Genomic DNA, 16,722 nt, shown 5'->3' on the forward strand with positions numbered 1-16,722 from the left:
GGTCTTGTCCTTATCGACGACGACATCTTGCTCTGAGGACAGGCCTAGAGCTGCACCCTGGCCCTATTTTCATTATTGATAGGTCACCTTGTGCTCAGCATCGATCAATATCATGGGTCTTTGACTGAGTGGTTTCCCTTGTGTTTGACATCAGCTTACATTATCACACATTGGGATTCGTGCAGTACCTTGGTGTCCATTTGACCCTATTGGTGGATACCTCGCCTCTGTGTCGGCTTTCATTATTGGTTGGTTAAGAGGGTTTCTTCCGTGCGCTAGCCACATCTTGTGTACGCCGGAAACGTACTTCGGTTGGGTTACTACATCTTTTTCGTCTGATTCCTTCCACATTATTGGCCTACGGGTTACACTCGCGCTAGATTGATGGAGGATGCCTTAATGCCTTCCTTCTAGCGGATCTTTCCCTATCGACTCCGACTCATTGCTCTGGGGCAAAGATCTAGAGTCCATTTGGCAGTACCTTGGGGTTTGTAGTCATTAGTGGCAGATCCTTCGCTATCGACAGTGGGAAACCATCATTGTCTCCTGATCGATAGATTCTTACAGGTGTTCGACTCCAGCTCATCTATTCACACTTGTTAGATTGTACTGGGTACCTTGACGCTCATTATCATTATCGGTGAGTAGTCTCGCGTTTGTTAACGGTATACATCAATGACCGGTAATCAAACGATTTCTCACATGGTCGACTTCAGATCATTTATTCCCATGGTGTAGAAATGTACCACGGCGGTCGGTGAAGACCTCAGGTTGTATCAGCATTCATTGGTTCAATTGACAGTGGCTCCTGTTGCTGCTAGTTGATACCACTCCACTTTATATGTTGCAGTCAGTCATGGCGACATTCTATATGTTGGCACCTGAGTTTGTAGTGTAGTACCATCCTATTCCATCATGTTCAGTTGGTACCTTTTGGGATCAGTCTTTGATATCAGTGATCCGTTGCATCTTTCAGCATCATTGACAGTCTTATATGTGATATTCAGACATGTACTTGTTTATTATGATTAGATGATCCATTATGTATCTTTCAGGCATTTATACTTGTATACTTAGTGGATCCGCTTGTACTTGACATGCGGACATGCTTTACTTTTTCTGAGCATGGGTATGCCCGCCTCAGACAGTGTTTCTTTCTGATCTCCTTTGGTGGCTTGGCAGGCTGAATTCTGGTGAAGTCCTCCTCGGTTTTTGATAGACTTCCTTTCCATGTACTCGCATAATATATTTCGGCCATCATGTACCCCTTCTGACCTCACATATTAGGGGGCATCTATTGTAGCTCCAAATCTCACTCTTATGGTTTGTGATGCTGTACTCATGGCCTAGGGCAACCCCTCCTTCCATACCTGGTCCTAAAATTTAAAAAACAGTGTTTTATCCCTTATACACGACATTGCCCTGAGTTAAACGCGTGTATACGCGTGTCTGTGTATATCCAACCCGCGTGTATGTATTAAAACACTTAAAAAAATATAAAATTCCTTCTTTTCGGGCGGAGATCGCGGGTTTTACCTGCTGATCACCTGTTAGTGCGTGGCCCAACTGTTCCCAACCAACTCCTAACTAAAAAACTACTTTGGAGATGGTATAAAAAGACCTCAAAGGGAAGGCCTAAGGGAGGAGAGAATAGAGAGAAAGGTTATTATGCTAAGATTTTTCCCTTGACCAGGTTTGAAGTCCCTTGTGCCTTATGCACTTCCCCCATTTTGTACAGGAAACCTTTGTTTCCTTGTGTGTTGATGTTCATCCACCATTTATGACATCATGGAGAGAGTCATGGAAGGAGTTTTGTTAGAGGCTTGAGGCTGGAACGGATCCGGAAGGAAGCTTTGCTTGGATCCTGTTGAAGGTGACTCAGGTGAACATATTCCTTTTTATGTACTTTATTTGTCTATAATAAAAGAAACACATGTCTTGGTTCCCGAAATGAATCTTCTTTATGTTAATGATATTCATGTTTTGAATTCATGTGTAAATGGTTGTTTGGATTTCATAACTAACTACCTTTCTTTATAACATAAAGATGGTTTCTTTATAAGTTTTTGTCCATGTACTGCTGTGTTCTTTGAGTTGTTTGTTTTGCAGGACAAAAGTGAAGAAGGGAACTCCAAGAAGGGTTTGGACCCTAAAGGCCTTCTCAAACGTAGGACCGAAGGTACGTACCCTTATCATAGAATTTGCTTATAATAGCATGATGGTTGTATGAATACATGTTTCTTTGAATAGACAACTTTCAGTCTACTAGGGTTTCACCCAAAAAGCCCTAGGGGAGTAATTCCCTCTACCAATCCGTTGTTGGAGTTTCATGCGAGGGAGAGTGTTCTTCATAAGAAGATTCCACACGTTGATCTAGTATAGGAATCCCCCCTTAAAGATGTGGAATCTAATTATCAAATTCTTGAAATGATTTTGCATTTGCAAATCTATCCAAGCGATCAAGTTGCCGCTCAACAACATTGTCAGTTTTGGATGATTCAAGAAAAATTACATCTCTAGATACAACAAACTTTTTATTGACTTCATCATAGAGACGGTATGCTTTGGAGGTGTTTGAATACCCCAAGAAGATGCACTTAGGACTTCTTGCACCAAGTTTGTTTCTATGTACCTTTGGTATCAAGGCATAACAGGTGGAACCAAAGACCCTGGGATGCTTTATCGAAGGAACATGTCCATACCACATTTCATATGGAGTCTTGTTTCTAATAGCATTAGATGGACATCTATTCTTTATATATGCAGCACATAGAATAGCATCAGCCCAAAACATTATCTTTTCATTTTTGAAGAAGAGCATGGATTGTACAATATTTAAGATTGTCATATTCATTCTTTCAGCTACACCATTCTGTTGGGGATTATAAGGCACAATTGTTTGATGTTTGATCCCATGTTGGTGAAGATAGTTTTCAAATTCATTTGATGTGTATTAGTTTTAAAATTCATTTGATGTGTATTATTTTCCATTATCAGTGCGAATAGACCCAATATGAGATTGTGCATCATTTTAAATCCATTTATGAAAGTTCTTGAATGTTTGAAAAGCATCAGATTTGTTCTTCAATAAATAAACCCAACACATTCTGGTGTAGTCATTAATAAATGTCATCATATATTTATTTCCATTTGCAGAAGGAACAGGCATTGGACCACATAAATCTGAATGAATGAGTTCAAGTTTTCTATGTTCTCTTGAATGTGAATCATGAAAAGACTATTTGCTATGCTTTCCTAGAATGCAAGCATCACATTGCTTAAATTTCCTAGGAATTGTAGGCAAACCAGCAACACCATTTTTCTTCAACAAGCGGAGGCTGTCATAGTTCAAATTTCCAAATCTAGCATGCCATAATAAACTTGATGGAAGTGTACCTTATTCATAATGAGAATTGTATGAGAAATGTTGTGCACGAGCAGAGGTACCTTGCAGCTTGAGAAGCCTTTCTTCTTTTATTCCCCCCATGACAAGTGAGTGGTCAGATGCTTTTCTCACCTCAAGCTTACCATCAAACATATGAATGGAGTGACCTTGCTGGTGGATGTGGACCAAGGACAACAAGTTTCTCTTGAGCTATGGGAGATATAGAACATGATGCAGAAGAAAGTCTAGAAGACCAGGCAATTTAAGCCTGATTGTGCCAAGCCCTGATGGCTTGATTTTTGATTGGTCTACAAAGCATACTGCTCCATCAACATTGTCAGTAAATTCTTAAAAAAATCTTTTCTATGAGTCATGTGGCAAGTTGCTCCTGAATCAAGCAACCAATCATTTTTCCAAGAAGCAAGTGAAGCATTAAATAAGTCTTTATTTACTCCAATATTACATTGTGCCACAACATAGTGAGCGGATTCAGGTGCTTTACCTTTGTCTGTGTCATTATTTCTACCTTTCTGTTGGTTTCTTTACTGCTCAATTTTTTCCCATGGTAACTTGCATGTAGAGGCATCATGTGATCCATTTCTTTTACAGCGTATGCAGTGCAAATCTTCCTTTTCTCCTTGAGAGTGTCTACCCCCCTTGCCTCTGAAATATCTTCCTCTTCCTCTTCGACGACCTCTTCCTCTGGAAGAATCTTGAGAAGAATTCTTTTCTTTATGAGCAAGGCACACAGCCTCTTTAGAATATTTAGGGGTTGTCTTATTTCCAAAAGCTTTCTCTCTTTCAGCAAATTTTTTCATGAGAGTCAAAGGTAATATCTTTGAGATTTCCATTTGCTTGCAATGACTCAAGATAATTGGAGTAAGTAGGATAAAGTGCCTTGAGAAAAGCGAGAACACGAATATCCAATTCAACCTTAGTGGATTTGATATCATGCATCATAGATTTTACTTCAGATGCAAGAGCAAGAGGATCATTACTTTGTAGTTCAAGAGTGAAGAGTTTAATCATGAATTGAACAACTTCAAGTGAAAAATGTGAGTCATAGAGTTCTTTCAGCTTTTGAAAGGCTTCGAAACTAGTTGATAATGGCGAAATATGGTGACTCACCTCTTCATTTACAGATGCTGCGATTAATGCATAAGCTTTGTTGTTCTTATTTTCCCAAATGGCGAGCTCTTTGTCTAAGTTAGGTTGTTCTGGTTCTTTGTCTCCGTCTCCAATGCACACTCCTTTCCACAACTCATTGAAAATGAGGGTGTGTTTTATCATGCGGGACCACTCAGGATAGTTCTCCTTGCTAGTGAGAACTATTCCCACCATGGATATGATTGAATGCATTCTGTAACAAAAAAAACTTTTGCTGCAAAATTTTACTCCTAATGGGAAAAAATAAAATTCTGATATGACAGGACAGCAAATTCAATACCCAAGACTGTACAGGAGCAGTGTAAATATATGGCAGCATAACTATGTATTACACAAAAAACTGTGTATCAAAATGTGTATCAACGTAATATAGCGCTTCAATAGAGGTATATACAATACTACATTATACCATACATCGTTCACAATGCTCTATACAATTCTATTCAACACATGGCATTCAATGTATACACGAATAGGGGCATCGTTCAAAACTGGGAAGCCTTTAAACACCGCGAGCTTTCAAGCTTCAATCAGTCTCCCAAGCTTATAATTTAAGCAACAGAAATGTATTGCTGTGAGTCACAGATTTGATAGAAGTTATAGTTTAGAATGTATCAATTGCATCAATAATAGAGAGTAGGTCACCGGGGAAGATGTTGCAATTGTTGTCCAAAACTCTAGGAGTGCACTAGGCAAACAAGGATGAAGACAGCGAGAGGAATCATCGCCCATTACAGGTTAAGGAACAAAAATAACAATGGATCACAAAAGAAGAAATTCAACTTTTTAGTCCAGGCTCCATAATGGGTAGACACAAGGATCCGGATTCCAAAATTAAGAACCATGAAATTCCTCTTAGAATTCGATGTCAGATCTCCTTGAAAGGATGGTGCCAAGATGGACTTCCAGTTGTATAGCGATGGTTGTCCGATGGAAAGAAAGAAGAGGAGGCAGTCGAGTGCCTTTAGAATCAATGATGGATTGAATGAATGAATGGCAGCAATTCAGAAATAGAAACAACGGGTGCTTCTTCGATTTGGGCAAGCGACGGAGGTGGTGGTTGTTGGTGAGAGGCTTAGGAGGCACTGCGAGCTTTCAAGCTTCAAACCTCATATTTCATTAAGAGAAAACGCAGCGAAGGAAAATAGCGACAGCTGCATCAAGCATCACAAACCAACATTTTTTCTGAAGAATCCATGGTTTTCAAAGTTGAGGCATGGTAGAACTAGCGCCGAAACCAGAAAGGGAATCTCTAGTTCGTATCTAGTAGGTCGGAATATATGGAATATCGCAGACAATGGTTATGCGCAGAAGCCACGCAGTGGGTAACACAGAGCACAGAATGGCGCAGACAATAATTATGGCAGAGAGCCCAGGGAGCGCAGTAGACAAAATCCACAGGGGGACAGACTACAAGAAAATGACGGAAGGGAGTTACAACTAATTTCGGGAGCTAGCTCTGATACCATGTCAAACCAGGCAGTAACTTCTCAACACAAATCAATTCATATTATTCCTTCATGTTGGTATTTATTATATACATGAGGGAGACTGTTCACTTCATCTCCCGATGAATATTCATATCTCTTATTATTTATTTACATTGATTATATTTATTCACCCAATCCTGATGATTAGGTGTCAACAACATCAATTTACTTTGAATCAATGCCATATCGTCTAGATGAGACCACAGGTGAGCTCGCATTTTGAGTCTAATAATAATTAGGAGGGAAACAGTTCCATCATTGACAAATATTGAACCAATGTTTTGGGGAAGTGTTCAAAGTGTTAATGGTCGGGTTTGTTTTCTTGGGTTATAGGATTCATTGACTATGAGATGCTTGAGAATAATGCCATCCTTTTTAGGATCAAGCTTATCATTGTTGGTGCTAGTGCATATCCCTGACATATTGATTACCCTCACATGAGGCAGCTATTGAATCTGGGTATTTCTAGATCTTATAATGGCAGTCCTTTCAAAGATTTCTCTTTCCAACAATGTTTATTCTAGCATATTTTATTAATATGTTCTTAAAGTATGTAATGTTGGATTTTTTTATGATTTTTAGTACTAAAAAGTTTGTGGTTTTGGAAGATTTCCAATATAGTTGGGGCATACTTAATGATGGACATGTCACACATAAATGGTCTCATTGTTTCTTCTATAATGGTTAGTCCTTTTGATTTGGGTGATGTATTAACAACTACAACGCACAAGGTGAGTTGATGCTATTAATTTTCTCTTCACTTAACCCTTTCGATTAAAAATATGAGTATATTAGATGGAAATTTTTTTGGATCTATCTTAATGCTATATATCTGTGCCATTCCCCCCTTGTAGAAGAAAAAGAATCCCATTAATGTTCAAGAAACGATGAAGAACTAAAACAAATATGCCATTCCCATCATAGGAGGAGTGATTATAGAGTTAAGAGGTGTAGATTTTCCTTTTGATTCTCTTACATGTTCTTTGATTCAGTTTCTTGTTTTCATTTTTTTATGTTCTTTATGTTTCTTATCACTACTAGATCAAAGCTTCAATGAAACTCATTATGTTCCTTGAATTGTTTGTCAATTGTTTCACTTTTTTCCTTTCATTTTTATCTTTCTGATATTTTTCATTCTGAAATATTTTTGGATTGGAGGGTTGTGATTTTTAGTCTTTACGAGGTCCTTGGGGAGGCATGATATTCTTCAGGAAGGAACCAGTATTGGGGGTCGACCTAGAGACAACCATCAAAAATGTATTTTTTCCAGGGTTATAGGTCAATCTGAGTTCTCCTTCCTTTCCTCCATCATCCATATTGTTCTCCCATTCACTAATATCATAATATTGGATATATCGATTTTTTGTATCATTTCATTTCTAAAAGATACATGAAATAATTTGTGGCTTTCTAGGGAGGACCACATAACCATACCATAGGAGGGTTGGTTATTTGTTTAAAACATGATGTAACTACAAAGTTCAAGGCTTATCAAGTACAAGTGTAGCACTCTCACATGTCTAAGCTTCTATAAAATTTATGCATGTGAACTATTTTTTGAATGGATTTTGTTTCTTGTCAAAGGTAAAATAGTTTTAGTAAGTTGTAGCAAATTTCTAAGCCCTTGCAAAGAGCTTAATAGATTTGGGTTACAATTTGGTGTCTGGTGGTAGTGAAAATCACCTAGTTCTAGTTGATTTGAGACCCTTGGTAAGGATCCCCTGTTCATATGATGGAGTACACAACCTACTTGTATATTGATTTCTATTGGATTTAGTTGGTTGAATGTAACATGGTATATATTAATGGGCTTGGATAGGACATTGATGGTGCAAGAGTAGAGGACGTTTTAGATGTTGCTTCTATCAAATTGAACAAGAATTTTGTACGGGGTTACATGAATTTTTTCTTTGTATATTTAGATGTAAGGGATTCATTGATTTTCCTTTCTCCATGGGATGATATAGCTTACTTTAATACCTTACATTTTTAGGTGATAAAAGTGTTATGGTTCCTGGTGGTATATGCATAGGGACTCCTTCATTAACCACCCATGGGATTCTTGAGGATGACTTTATTAAGGTTGCAGATTTTATCCACGAGGGGGTGCAAATAGCCATTAAGGCTAAGAGCTCTGTGAAAAGTACAAAATTAAAAGATTTTGTAGAATTTATTAAGTCAGACAATTTCCAACTATGAATAGCATTGTTGATCTCAAAAGGTGGGTTGAATCATTTGCTAGCCAATTTCCATTGTCTTGTGTTGGCATTGAAAATCTTAGTTAGATATATGATGTGCTCACAAGATCAAAAGTGTCCTTTATTAACTTTTAGGTTGGGCTTCAGTGATGATAACCAAGTTGGGAATATTTGGTTCCATGTGTATATTATAGTGATGAATAATGTTTTAAGTTGAATTTTGTCTAAATTTATGTGCTTTCCCAGCATTGGCATTAACAGATTATATTCCGATGTGTTGGATGTTGAGTTTTTCATTTTATTTATTGGAAATTATGTACGACTCTCTTTTTGTTCATCACAAGAATTTTGTGTTGAAAAATATTGATAACTTGTATGGAAGATATTATAGCACTTATTTTTGTGGTGTGACTATGGATATTTTAATAGCCTGGAAAGTAATATTCCATACTTCTGAAGGGCCCAGGTATTGAGCCAATTACACATTTTCATAAAGTGTGTTCACTAAGATACTTCTACACATGCACAGAATCCATGTATACATGACACATTTTTAATCAATTGGGCTTTTGAGATTTTATTGTTACATTCATCATCTCACATAGGATGGAAAGAATTGGTCCCATTTGTAGATTATAGCAATGAACCTGTTAGCGCTTGACATTTCACCTCAGGCTGAGAAAGGTAAACCTCAAGGCAACATCAAACCATTTAGCCTCGTAGCTAGCCCTACAGGGCAGGAGAAGGCTCTCTCCGGTCTATCTCGTGAAATCTTCAATAGATGAGATGACCAATAAGGTAACACTGATATTAGGCTAGTAAACTGATCAAAGAGTTTGATTTGGGGTTTTTTGGGTTTTTGGTGGCAAATTAAGGAGAGGGCAATTTTGGGTGGGGGATTGGACACAGTTTCTGCAGGGGGTTCTTTGGGGCGAGGTAGGAGACAGTATTGATGCCTTTTAATTGAGGTGGATGGTCAGGAATGAAAGGTGAAGAGCTAAAGAGAGCAAAAAATAACTTTGAATTCTCTTTAGACAATAGAAAACATTGAAATTAAACAAACTTAAAAGTAGAGCATGGCAGGCATGAATTCTTACTTTAACACTTCATTTGTTTAATGTGCAGAAGTAAAAGAAAGGAAATGAGTCACATAACAAGCTTACAAGTACATTGAGAAACACACCATCAACACATGAGTCCACAAGAATCCCAAAGAGGACTGCAAAACCCTGGTCTTCCTTAGCCAAAAATTGCAGAGATACAGTGAATAATACAATGATAGCTTATCCCTCAAGAGTCCAACCATGAAAATGAGCAAGAAAGTACATAATATATATCATCTAACCTCTTTCCCTACCTCCATGGGTCGAGCTCACTATCCTAGGAGTTGTTTCAACCACTTCTAAACTAAGCACTACAAACTAGGCAGTCAAAACAACTTGCCTCTATAAACTTGGAAACCAATTCATTCATTTAATATTTACCCTCTTCATGAATGAATCTTCTAGAAGTGTTACATAAGAGTAAAAGTGTCTTAAAAGTACAATAATTACATCAAAGAGAATCATAATTCACCCCAAAAAGTCAAACTGGGTCAAACTGCGTTTTTTTGAGCTGTACAGTGCATTTTGGAAAAATCTGCCTGACGGGTCGCGCGCCCCTGCCTGACGGGTCGCGCGCCTTTGGAGCCACTTTTGGGGCACTTGCATGTGCCCAAATTGGGCAAGAGTAGGCTTGTTGAAAAGGTCTGTGAGTCTACTTTCCAACCCAACTAGAATTTTTGAATTTGGAGTTCATTTTCCCTGTCAAAAATCAAATCTCCCAAGACTGCTTTCTGCAGTTCAAAAAGGTGGCAGAAAGTCATTTTTTGCTAGTTTTTTTACTTTCTGGAGGCCCAAAACTTCACCAAATCTCAAGTCCATCCATAAGCATGTGTAACTTTGCATGAAAAATCTGGAAATGTTGAGTTTTTGTCAAATGGAGTTGCCATGATGAAGGGTCGCGCAGGGGGTGAGACCCATTAATGGGAAAAACCTGCAAATTGCCTGAAAATGCCAAAATTCACCCAAAATTCTCAAAATTTCTTGGGATTTGTGCTGTGGCTAGGCTATTTAGTGCCTTGATCATTGAGTGAAGCCTCAACCAAGATACGGAGGGGATTGGGCCTCTTTCTCTGTTTTAGTGCCTCAGTCAACCGCCTTTGAAACATTTTCATCTTTGCCTTGCACACATGCATTCTTGCCCAGTAATGGTTCTTCATGTTCCTCAGCAATTTCTTCTCTTTGTTGGCCTTAGCCAACAGCCTCTCCAAGTGTGCATTTACCCGGATGAGCATGGACTCTCGATCAGCGGGCAATGGATCACCGGGTCTTCTTCGGTTCAAAATTCGGTCACTACGAATCCTCCACAACTCATCAAGTGCTCGCTCATCTTCCAACTATTTGTTGCGCTGCTCGAGGTATGTGATGGTCCATTGTGCCCCCTCTAATTTCCTCTGCAAGGCATCATTTTCAGCTCTATGGTGCTGAATAATCTCCTTTGCCTCTCGGCTAGGAGAACTGGCCTCAAGATCGACAAGCTCAATATCTGGAACTCCTGATGGCCCCTCATCAATCATGGGTTGTTTGCCCCTCCCTGGTACCTGTGCTAGTGAAGAAAGCGAGGCCCCTTCCACCTGATGTGGAGATAACACTCGCTGAGTTGATGATGAAGGCGAGACCCCTTCCACCTGCTGTGGAGATAGTACTCGCCAAGCTGCTGCAAACAAGGCCCTCGGGCCTTTCTGATAGGTAACCAAAGGTGAGGAGCTGACATGTCTAGTGACAGGGATGTCATGCTGCTGTGATGGTCCCCCCTCCTCATGAACAACCTCAGGATGTGGCGAGGGTGGTGCTGTGAAAAACTCACGAGAGATGAACTCCTCCCATGAGATGCCCTGCTGAGCCAACTGATGCAATACTACAAGCTGAATCAAACCATAATGGTACAGGCTCCTATACTGCTGTGTCGGGCTCTTCCTCTACAACATGGACACCATCCTCTGAATGTTCTGATAGAAGAAAACAGGGATGTTCATCATCCTCACTCGGGTGAAGTGCATCAAGAGGCGAATATGGTATGAATATACCTGTGAAAATCTGCCCTCACAGGTAAAATAGTGCATGATGAGCCTCATCATGGGAGCATACTCGCTCCTGAGAAACCTGAATGGAAACACACCTGCCAAATGTCTCATGAATGGTGGCCGGACAAAAGGCTCAAAATGAACACTATCCAGCACCTTGCGCTTATTCCACACCTCCCCAACATTAGGTATCCCTGTGGCATGTGAGATCACCTCGGGTGTCAATGTAAAGTTCACCCCTGCAAGGTTGACATGTCCATCATGCAAGTGTAGAACAAATAGGCGAGCCAACTCTCTGTGGTGTTGAATCCGAGAGATCCTCTCACAAAACTCATAGCAAGACATATACTGGAAACATGTGACTGCCATAGGACAAGCCTGTAACTCTGCTAAAGAGGTGGGCTCCTCTCGCCTATGATGACCACCCTTTCCACCCTTATGAGGCCTCCTCTGTACCTCAATCTCTGAAGCTGATGACTGCTCATCACTTTGCTCATAGGTTTCGGTTTCTGACATTGTTTAAAGAGCAAAGTGAACAAACTGTGCTGTTGTTTCTGCCTGTAAAAAGCTGAATTATATGCTGTTTCAAGGGGACAAGGAACATGAGGGAAATGTTAGGGGAGGGACATTTTTACAAGGAAAATGGGAATACATGTATACAACAGGGAATTTAGGGAAAAACACTGCAAACATCACTGCATATGCATCATTAAATACATGTGTTTACATGGGCATATGGAGAAGTAGGGTTAGGGCTTGATTTTTATTTTTTAGGGAAAAGGGGTAGGGTTTATTTTCTTTACAAATTTAAAACGGAAATTACATGGAAATACAAGGGAAGTGAGAAGGGGAAAGAGGAAAATAATTACAAGGAAAAAAACATGAACAGCAATAAACCCTAGCACATTTTAATAATCAAACATTGCAGCCATATGGAGCCTCTTCCTCTTGCACAATTTGATCATTAAAAACCCATTCATGATGTCCTTCAAACATAACCAGCAATCATTTCCAAGTTTGGAGAACCTACCTCAAGCAATTTAATGATTTGGCAGGTGCTTGAACAAATTTGCAAGAAGTTTGGAAGGGAGGCCGCTGACGGGTCGCGCGCCTCACCCAACGGGTCGCGCGCCTCTCACGGGTCACGCCCGTTAAAAAACTGAACTGCGGGAACCCCTCTGACGGGCCGCGCGCGTCTGACGGGTCGCACGCCTAGCCTGACGGGTCGTGCACCTGTCAAACGCCCGAATTCGCTCAACATTCACTCCTTTCACTCAATCACTCGCCCAAACTCTCTTGCAAGTGTCTTGGATGCACAATGAGAGTAAAAGGAGGGAGATTGGGTCTTTATAGGTTTCATTTGAATAAATTTCATGCTCAAACCCACTTTCTAATGTTTCTCTTTGACACTTTTAAAACTGACTTTTTGGTTTCCTTTGTCCTGAAATTGACTCATTTAGTGCTTTGGCTTGATTCTTTTTGCAGGGAGATCATCTGAGGGATCTTGGCAAGGGGACCAGGGTTACATGCTGTTTGCTGAAATCTTTTGAAATTTCATCACTTTTTACAAAAAATTGGAAAATGACCTTGGCTTTAAAAACAGAGTTTTTAAATCCAAGGTGAAAATGAACTGTACAAGATAAAAAACTTTGAAGAAACATCTTTACAATCATCCCTCTGGCTTGCTGAGCACTTATTGAACTTCAAAAACATGACCTTGTAAACATACTTGACCAAAACCCTAGACCTAGGAATTTGACCTCAAGACAAGACAAGACAAGCTTGAAAGAGCTTGATGACTGAAATGACCTGATCCAGCAATGCCAAGAGGGATATAAATACACCAGCTCCTCCATCAGGGTTATGGCATGCCTAATGGGATGCAAAAATTGACACTGATGAGACACCTACCTATGCAAATGCAAAGAGTTTTGATCGCTGATGGAGGGCTCAAGACCGACTCTAACATTGGCTCCAATGGGGATGGTAGCTCCTTGGAGGTACCAAGAACCTTAGACCTCTAGGAGAGCAGACCAGTGCCTTATTAACATTGGGCAATGGAGTCAACTTTTACACATGTGACCAAATTTGGACAAGTTTATTTGACTTTGACATTTGACTGAAATTTAAACTAACTTTGACATAAACCGACTCACTTTACGCAGAAAATAGACTGACTAAAACAACTTTAAAAACTCACACCAACTAATCATCACTTTCAGAATTACAGCCTTCACCTCGGGCCCCAAACTGAAGATGGGAGATCAGTTCACACTTGCTGCAGAATAAAAGTAAAATGGTAATTACAATGAGAGTGATTAGAGCAGAAAATGCTCAAGCATGATATCTTTTGAGCAGCCGGCCATTCACCGACCCACCAAGACATTCATCACCATTCATTTCTTTGAGAAGAAAAGCATTTGGACCACGGTACACTGCAATTTTGTAGGGACCTTTCCACAAATTGTCGAATTTTCCATGTTTCCCTTTGTCTTCATTTCGGGCATCCCATCTCAAAACAACATCATCTATCTGAAAATCATCTGATTTGGCCTTTTTGTCATAGATTTTCTTTATGCGCTCCTGCAACTTAAGGGAATTTTGATGAACTTCCTCTCGTGTCTGCTGTAAATGAATCATTTGACTAATCCGCCATTGCATAGGATCCTCCTCGCCACCAGCTTCTTGAAACAACTTGGCTACTGGAACACTAAGTGAAGTAGGAAACACTGCATCTACTGCATAAACCAGTTCAAAAGGTGACATACCAATTGACTTCTTTTGACTTACCCGATCAGCCCATAATGCATTTACTAACTTTTTGTGCCAGCTCTTCTTATTTATTTCCAGCAATTTCTTTATGATGTTCACTAGAGATTTGTTCGAAGATTCAGCTAGCCCATTACCTTGCGGATGGTAGGCGGTCGAATGCCCCAAGCTGATGTTATATTTATAGCAAAAATCAACCATTTTCTTCGATTTGAATGCTGCTGCATTATCTGTAATCAACTTATGTGGACAGCCGAAACGTGACAATATGTTACTTTCAAGAAAAGAGATAATTACCGAGTCCGTGGCTTGCCGGGTGGGAATGGCTTCAATCCACTTCGTGAAGTAATCTGTGGCAGTCAAGATCCATCGATGCTGCTCAGAAGATGCTGGGTGGATTTCGCCAATAAAATCCAAGCCCCATTGCTGAAATGGTGCGCTGATTTCAACGGGCTTGAGAGGCAACGGCTGTAATTTCTGCTTTCCTTGAAAAATTTGACATTCGTGACAGCTCTTTACCGCTTTATACACATCAGAAAATAAAGAAGGCCAATAGAAACCAGCTCTCAAGATCTTATTAGCCGTGGTCTTCCAAAACAAGTGACCCCCACAGTCACCTTTATGAAAATCTTCTACTGTTGTCTTAGCTTCTTCTTCGACCAAACAGTTCAGCAATATACCACCGGGATCTTTCCAATAAAGTGCTGATTTGATAATGCAAAATTTGGCAGCCTTTAGCTTCAATGTTCTAGCTTTGTTTCTAGGCATCCCAGGAGGTGAAGACAAATTTTGAAGCACATAAACTATATCAGCATACCAAGGAGAAGACACAAAGATATCGGATACCTGTAGAGCTGAATTTTCTTCATCTTCATCGGACAAGGCAACAATCAAATTGATGTCAAGGACGTGGAGATTCGTTTCAGCCATCAACTTAGAAAGACCTTGACCTTTAATCAACTTGGTAGGCTTAATTTCTACATCATACTCTAATAGTGCAGCGATCCACTTACCCCTTCTTCCTTCTGGTTCCGTTTGTACTAAAACATCCTTAACAGCTGCATTGGGAACATATGCTAAAATATGAGAATTCAATATGTATACCCGGAAATCTTTCAAGGCTTTGATCAGCGCCAATGCTTGCTTTTCAATAATATTATAATTCAGCGCTCCGTCCCTTATGATACGGCTGAAAAAAGCGATGGGCCTCTCAACTCCATCTCTCTTTTGCATCAACACGGCTGCCAACGTATGCTCAGAAGCAAATGAAAACAAAATAAAGTCTTGTGTATAATCTGGACTGATCAAAGTTGGGGCTGAAGATAAGATTACCTTTACCAAGTTAAAAGACTTTACCGCCTCTTCGGTCCATTTGAGCTCGCTGTCCTTCTTGAGCATATTGGTTATCTCTCTAAGATGTTCGGCAAGATTGGGAATGAAGCGACGTAGAAAATTCAATTTGCCATTGAAGGACTGAATTTCTTTCTTGCTACGGGGCTGCTCTAATTGCTGAATTGCTTCCACCCGTGCAGGATCTATACGAATGCCATCTTTAGAAATAATATGACCCAACAGCTTGCCTTCGCTCATAGCAAAAAGGCTCTTCTTCGGATTCAACGAGATGCCATACTTTCTGCACTTTTGGAACACCTTAGTCAAATGAAACAAATGCTCTTCATCTGATTTAGAAAACACGGTCAGATCATCAAGATAAACAACCAAAAAGACATCTTTCTCATTAGCAAAGGCCATATCCATTGCTCGCTGAAATGTGGCGCCAGCGTTCTTCAATCCAAACGGCATTTTGGCATAGTGGAATGTTCCCCATGGAGTAGTAAATGTTGTCTTGTCACGGTCATCTTCGTGCACCAAAATCTGATTATACCCGGAGTAACCATCAAGCAATGACATCCTAGATGCCCCCACTACCCGCTGCAATATATGATCCATTTTGGGCAGCGGATAATTGTCCTTTAATGACACCTTGTTCAGATTTCTGAAGTCTATACACAAGCGAATCTCGCCGGTCTTCTTTCTCACGGGCACTAAGTTGGAAATCCAATCAGAAAATCGGATTGGCACTATGATTCCAGACTTATATAACCTATTGACTTCCTTCTCGATTAATGGCAACAATTTAGGATTAATTCTTCTCAATTTTTGTCGGAAAGGCTTTTGATTTGGCTTTATGGGAATAGTATGCTGAATGATACTTGTGTCATAAGTTTTCAAATCTGAATAATCCCATGCAAAAACATTAGAAAACGAAGACAACAATCTGATATATTCTTTCTTTACCTTTGGCGGCAATGCCTTCGATAGCTTCACCATCTTTGGATTTTCGGCTGTCCCAAGATTCACATCTTCAACTCCTTCATTTGTTGGCCTCAAAGTTGGTTTGCGGGCCACATCATCTTGATCGAACAATTATTCTAAAGGAATTAATCCTTTAGGAATGTAATTGTCCTTGAGCTGCAACACATCCATCTGATTTACTCCTTCAGCTTCCGTGTCTATTGAAATGTCTTCGAATTTACCCTCAATTTGCAGAAAATCTTTGATTTCTTCGTCATCTTGGAAAACTTGCCA

Source organism: Pinus tabuliformis, chromosome 4_1 (genome assembly GCF_031772625.1).
Source record: "Pinus tabuliformis cultivar Carrire ecotype Pingquan chromosome 4_1, CPIR1, whole genome shotgun sequence".
NCBI classification, from domain to species: Eukaryota; Viridiplantae; Streptophyta; class Pinopsida; order Pinales; family Pinaceae; genus Pinus; species Pinus tabuliformis.